Genomic DNA, 5,900 nt, shown 5'->3' with positions numbered 1-5,900 from the left:
GCGGGGCCTGCGGCTCTGGCTCCCCTCCGCTCGGCTCCGGAGCTGACTACGCGCCGGCCCGTGCTCCCTCCGGGAGCAGCACCGCGGACCCGAGTCCTGCGGCCGCCACACCGGATAGCGGTGCTGTGACCGGCGGGACGGCGAGGCAGTGTGCGGCCACCCTGAGGGCAGTCCGAGCGCAAATTCGTGGACGACCTCAGGGACTGTTGAGGAAGTCGGGAGTTCCTGACCTGGGATTGGGAACCTGGTGGCAAGGATGAGGTGGCGGTGAAAGTGGCAGCTTCTGCAGACAGGGTGGCTTTCAGGAGACAGGAGGACAGAAGGGGTGAGACTGCCTGCTTGTCACTTGGTTCCTGGCACATGCACCCGGCATGGGAATTTTGACTGGTGCTGGGAAGAGGAAAGGAGTGGGGTTTAAGTATGACAACTACGCCTCGAAGCCAGCGTCATTCCGAGGTCTCCTACTGTAGGAAACAGGGAAAGGGACATTACCACAACCCCTGCAGTGGGTCCTGGTCTCCTGTGAGCCACGACAGCACAAGGCAAATTAAAGAATAAAGACAGAAAACAAGATTTAGAGGAGAAGCTGAGCCTTGGATGAGATCAATGCTGCTCTGGGCCACAAAGAAGAAGGACCCCAAGCTTGCCACTGTTTATTGGGTTCCTAGGAATAACAGATGACTCAGAGGGTGGTGGTAACCCTAAAACCCTGAGAATCTTATGCTGTTGAGGGTCTTACATTGATAAAGCAGCAAGATGAGCACAGACATTCATACAACAGTGGGTGGGATGAGGTAAGCAGTAAGGATTGTCTCTCCCCAGGTGAGGCCTTTCTACTCGGTTCTCAAAGACCCAGGATGTCTTCAGCTGATGGAATCAGCATCACAGGGCCATTGCAGTCTTAGCTGTAACCCTCAGCAAAAATGGAATTATGTTTTGGTATGACATAGCTGGCCTTAGGCAAGAAGGCTAGACCTGATCATAATTTAATTGTGAAATGATTTTTCCCCAAAATTATGTAGAATGGCTCCCAACAGTGGAGCAGCTAGGGCCCAGGCTGGGGCTGCTGAGATTTCCTGCAGCATGGAGGAAAGGCTCTGGGTGCTGTCTGGGCTCTGAGGTCTCTGATTCCATGCAAACCAGAAAGACCTTACTGTTGGGCCAGTTTGAGCTGAGTCAGGAGCCACCAGCTCCTCTGTCCCCTGTATCAATAGCTGAAGGAGCTCGGGTGTTCCTGCCATTTGCACACTTTTGAAATGGAAGGGAAGCAAGCTGTGCAGACTGGCACCCTCCTTGGCTGGGGCAGGGTTGGGGGCATGCTTAGTGAGCAGAGGCCTGAGTTCCAGATAAGACAAGAGTGGGCAAAGGAGTCCAAACTCCATGCTGAACACCAAGGTCTCAAGACAGCCTCTCTGCCAGGCCATGCTGGCTCCCTGAGACCCTCGGCCTGCCTGGGCTTCTCTGCTCAGCAACTGCTTGTCAGCTAAGAATGCTCTTCTACATTGAAGGAAAAATTACATGGAACACTGGGGTTTACAGGTGACCCTTATGCAGAGCCAGGCAAGTCTGTGTGGTTCCAGGATTCAAGCCAATGCTGCAGAAGCGAGCCTGGGTTCTGCTTCCTAATGGACTGAAAAGCTTTAAAAAATAGTTTCATGATATGTGAGATTTGTAAGAATGGCAAATCTCAACCTCAAGTCACAGCAGAGCCATGATAATTTCACAACCTTATTACTGAGTTGCAGGTGAAGTGGTGCATGCCTGTAGTCCCAGCACTTGGGAGGCTGAGTAAGGAGGAGCACCACGAGTTGAGGTGGCCTAGGGAGTTCAAGGCTAACCTGAAATATATAGCCCAACTGATTAAAAGAAAAAGGAGCGTCCAGCTGCTCCTCTGGTCTCCCTAGTTAGGTCATCCTCCTGGCCCCAACTGGGGCAGGGCAGGTGAAGGAAACGGCCCTCTGCCGGACCATGGCAGTCCCTGCTCGTCCTCATGCATGTGAGGGACCCCACCGCCTGTGCAGGCTAAGGAGCCACTGCCACCTTGGAGCCAAGTGGGCTACTGTGCTTGCCCTGGGCCACCGCTTTCTGTTCCACTGCTCCAGCTGCCTGGTGCCACCTCAGTGTCAAACTGGGCGAGAAGTAAAATTCAACAAAAACCTGTCATGTGTGAAGGTCTTTTTTAAAAAGAAGAAGAAAGTGACTACTGGATTATGGATCAGAGCAAGCAGAATTCAATTGCAGGATCCCCCCAGTGGAGCATCTTGAAGAGTTGGAAGGAAGTGGTGGAGGGGGTGGAGCACAGTCCCAGCGGGAGGAGTTTGGCCGTCTTCATACCGAGCTCTCACATGAGCCTTTTCCAGACTGACACGTTTGGATGACTTCACCTGTGAAAGCACAGGGTCTGGCTTCTTCTCTGGTGCTCAAGGCACGCCATCAAGCTCCTGGGCAGGTGATGGCTCTTATGATGAACACAGTGTGCAGCAACAGGGCGAACGTGGTGACTTAAGTGCAGCTCATGAGCAGATCTCAGGGACAGCCGCCTGCATTTAGAGTATCAACTCTGCAAACCTGGCACAGTTGCTGGACACTTGCCCTGCTGGTGAGGGTGAACCTGAACAGAGCAGCGGGCCTCAGCTACCTTCACTTCATGGGCATTTTCCACAGGGATCTCACACCAAAGGACTGCCTGGTAAAGAAAGATGAGAATGGTGCCTGACTTGGGCCTGGCTAAGAAGCTTCCTGATGTAAGCATTGGGGGTGAGAAGCTGGCTGGGTTTGTCCCTCTAGATGGCACCGGAGCTTCTCCAAGATGCACTTTCTAATGAGAAGGCAGGTGTGTTCCCTTACGGTATCATTCCAGGCCGATACAGACTATCTTCCTCGCACAGAATTTTGGGCTGACCATGATGCTTTCCAGCACATGTGTAAGGACAAATTTTATTTATTGCCCTTTGCCGTGCACGGTCTCCTAATTAATTTGGCTCAATCCGCTAAAAGAAAGTCCACCAGCCTTAAATAAGTACAAAAGGGAAAGTTTATTGAAGGATATGCACATACAGAAAACAAAAGTAAGAATGGAGAGGACAAAGAAAGAGAGTCCTCTAACGGCAAGAGGGACTCTATCTGGAAAATTACCCTTAGGCTCTCTGGCAACAACACCGGAATGTTGGAGGAATTAGGTCCATCACTCTCAACACAGCACGGGTCTCTTCAGCAATCCCTTCGGCTACAGGTCTCAATCCCGGGCGTAGGACAGCAGCAGCAGCCTGGGCTAGGTGGGCTGTTTATATAGCTCTCTAGACAAAGGCAGTAAAACTACCTGTACTTTTGGCGCGGAAAAAGGTGAATGTGCTTGCAGTCATGTCCCAACCGGGCCCTGGCCAGGGGTCTGGGAGGGGCGGAATGTATCACATTCCTTATCTTGATGTTAAGAACATCTGGTCTTTTAAACAAAGTCCTTCCTGCTTTTTTCCAGGGAACTGGCCAGGTATCCAGGGAAAGAAGAGGTGAACTAGTGATTATGCGCCTTAGAGAGCCGAAAGCCTTAACCCAAGCCTTTCCAACTTAAAGTTTTAACTTTCCTTACAACATGCTGGGAGACTGTCCCTCAGCCTTTCTGCAGCTCACCTTCAACTGCTGTAACATGGATCCTGAACTGTGCCCATCTTTTGTGGAGATTGGGAAGACCATGGAGGGAATTAAGAGCCAGCTATAGGATGAAGAACTAGAGAAGAACAGGAAGGTGCAGGCTACCACTAAAGGTCTCTCGGGGAAAGTGCCTGGTGGAAGAGACTGAGCTCACTGGATGACCAGATTCCCCACACGTCACCTCGGCCGAGATGTACTATCTGGCTGTCTTGAAGCCAGCTAGATACTTTCTCTCACAAGACCCAATGTACAGTAAGTGTCTTGGCCCCTAACTAATGGCCACAACAGGTGGTGCTACCCACACCCCCAAAGTCAATCCTTTTAGTGCCTGGCAGGACCTCAAGGGTGGCAAGATCAAGTTATTCAACCTCCCCAGGATGTCTGTCATCTCCTCAGAATTAGACCTGAAATGCACCAAGGCCTGGAACTGTGACTCTAGCTGACTGGCAGGAGCCCTTGCCCCACCTGCTTGCTAATGGTGTTCTTTGCCCGGTTCACCCGAGTTCTGTAGTCAAAAAATCTGTCTGTTTGTAAGCTGTGAAGAATCGTTATCGGGTGGGCCTCTACCATGCCTCAGCAGCCTCAAGCACAAGTGAGAGAGATCCCGCCATTCCAAGCATCCGCCCTACCAACTGTTCCAGCCCATGAGGCCATGAATCGCTGCAATCCCCAGGAGGAAAACCGTTTGAGGACCAGCCCATGCTATGGAGGTGCCTCTGAGGAGGTGGTGGTGGAAAAAGAAAGCCAAGAAGGTAGGCTGCAGTCTCTCTGTCTGTCTCAGGCGTGGGCCTACAAACCCAGGGAGGATGGGTGAGGAGGATGGGAGATGGGTGAGGAGGTCAGTCCCTGCCTCGCCTTGAGGATGAACCTTCAGCTGAAGCCATGGAACTTCCTTGGTGCACAGCCTTACCTCTTCCCTGGACCCCACAGTGTAGGCTGGTGAAGCCAAGCCATGCTCAACTTTTGTGCTGCTAATGTCCAATGGCTGCCTATGAAAAGGGCAGCAGCAAAAAAAAAAAAAGCCTTCCTAGTTAGGGCCAACTGCTGATGCTAAGCCTCTGAAATCCAACAAGGAGCTCTGGTCCCTACCTGATGCCAGTGCAGTTCCCAAGACAGGACTCCTAGTCCTAGGCTGAGCTGGCAGGCTACTGTCACCCCAGTTCTTCTCCCACTGTAGATCTCTCGTGCCCTCTCTTGGGGCACAGAAGCTACTCGATGGAAAGTGGAGCTGGTCAGGAGGCCATAAAAGCACGACTGTTTCTCAGACCTGAAGACTGGGGTGCTTCTTGCCAGTATGTCTAAGACTCTTGAATAATTGCTGTTTGCATTTACTGTATGGTCAGACTGTCACTACATTTCTATGCAAGGGGAGTGCAAGGCAGTGTGGGGGTCATAGCCCTTAGCTAACCTATTCAAAGACCTTTCCTAGTGGACTCATCTATTTTCATATTTATAAATGAGTCTTGAAGTTCTGCCTCGTAAGACTTTCAACCTTGTGGTTGGGAGTGGGGCTAGTTTTGTTGGCCTTAGGGCCTGCTCTGTGTATTTGGGGCCAGATACATGCAGATGATTAAAGGATTTATACTTAGACTGGTTTTCCCCTGCTTGCAATAGCTGGAGCTTTGGAAACAGTTTGTCTTTACAGAGCCCCTGTAAGAAGTAACCAAAGGTATGGGGGAATTAAAATCGGGTCCTTGCCCTTGCAAGAGCAGGCCACTGAACGGCTGAGCTAAATGCCCGGCCCGTTGTTGTTGTTGTTGTTCTTGTTGTTGTTGTTGTTGTTTGTAAAACGTTACAGACACTTTTTAGATTTAAAAATTAAAGTCGGTATTGCAGGTGCCAAAAAAGAAAACAAGCAAAAAAACAAAACAAAACAAAAAACCCCAAACACCGCTACCAAATAAGCCATAACTTTATTATGAAGGGAGTGCCCCATTTGGCTCAGGGATTACACACAAGGTGACAGTCACACACTGGGGATGAGGGACTACGAAATTGATTAAAATGCTCTCACTGCTGAGACCCGGGATTGAACCAGGGACCTTAAGATCTTCAGTCTAACGATCTCCCAACTGAGCTATCTGGGTAGTCTTGGCAGCTTAAAGTGAAGTCCTTGTCTCCTTCTCTCCAGTGTGTTATCTTCAACTCTCCCCCCCATCCAGGCCTAGGCCGCCCGGGCCTCGCTGGCTGGCGCTGTCGCGCGCACCAGATCCCTTGCGGGCAGGGCCACCTCGGCAGGGGCGGTGGATGAG

General features: G+C 51.1%; 1 pseudogene; it reads left to right on the top strand.

The window, feature by feature from the left end:
* Positions 1-2,210: 2,210 nt before the first annotated feature.
* LOC104870638 overlaps positions 2,211-5,900 on the top strand; it is a 12,876-nt pseudogene continuing 9,186 nt past the window's right edge.

Source organism: Fukomys damarensis, unplaced genomic scaffold, assembly GCF_012274545.1.
Source record: "Fukomys damarensis isolate Sample0158 unplaced genomic scaffold, DMR_v1.0_HiC HiC_scaffold_10, whole genome shotgun sequence".
Lineage (NCBI taxonomy): Eukaryota > Metazoa > Chordata > Mammalia > Rodentia > Bathyergidae > Fukomys > Fukomys damarensis.
Note: the sequence above shows the minus strand (reverse complement) of the source record. Positions and strands in the feature narration are given on the sequence as shown.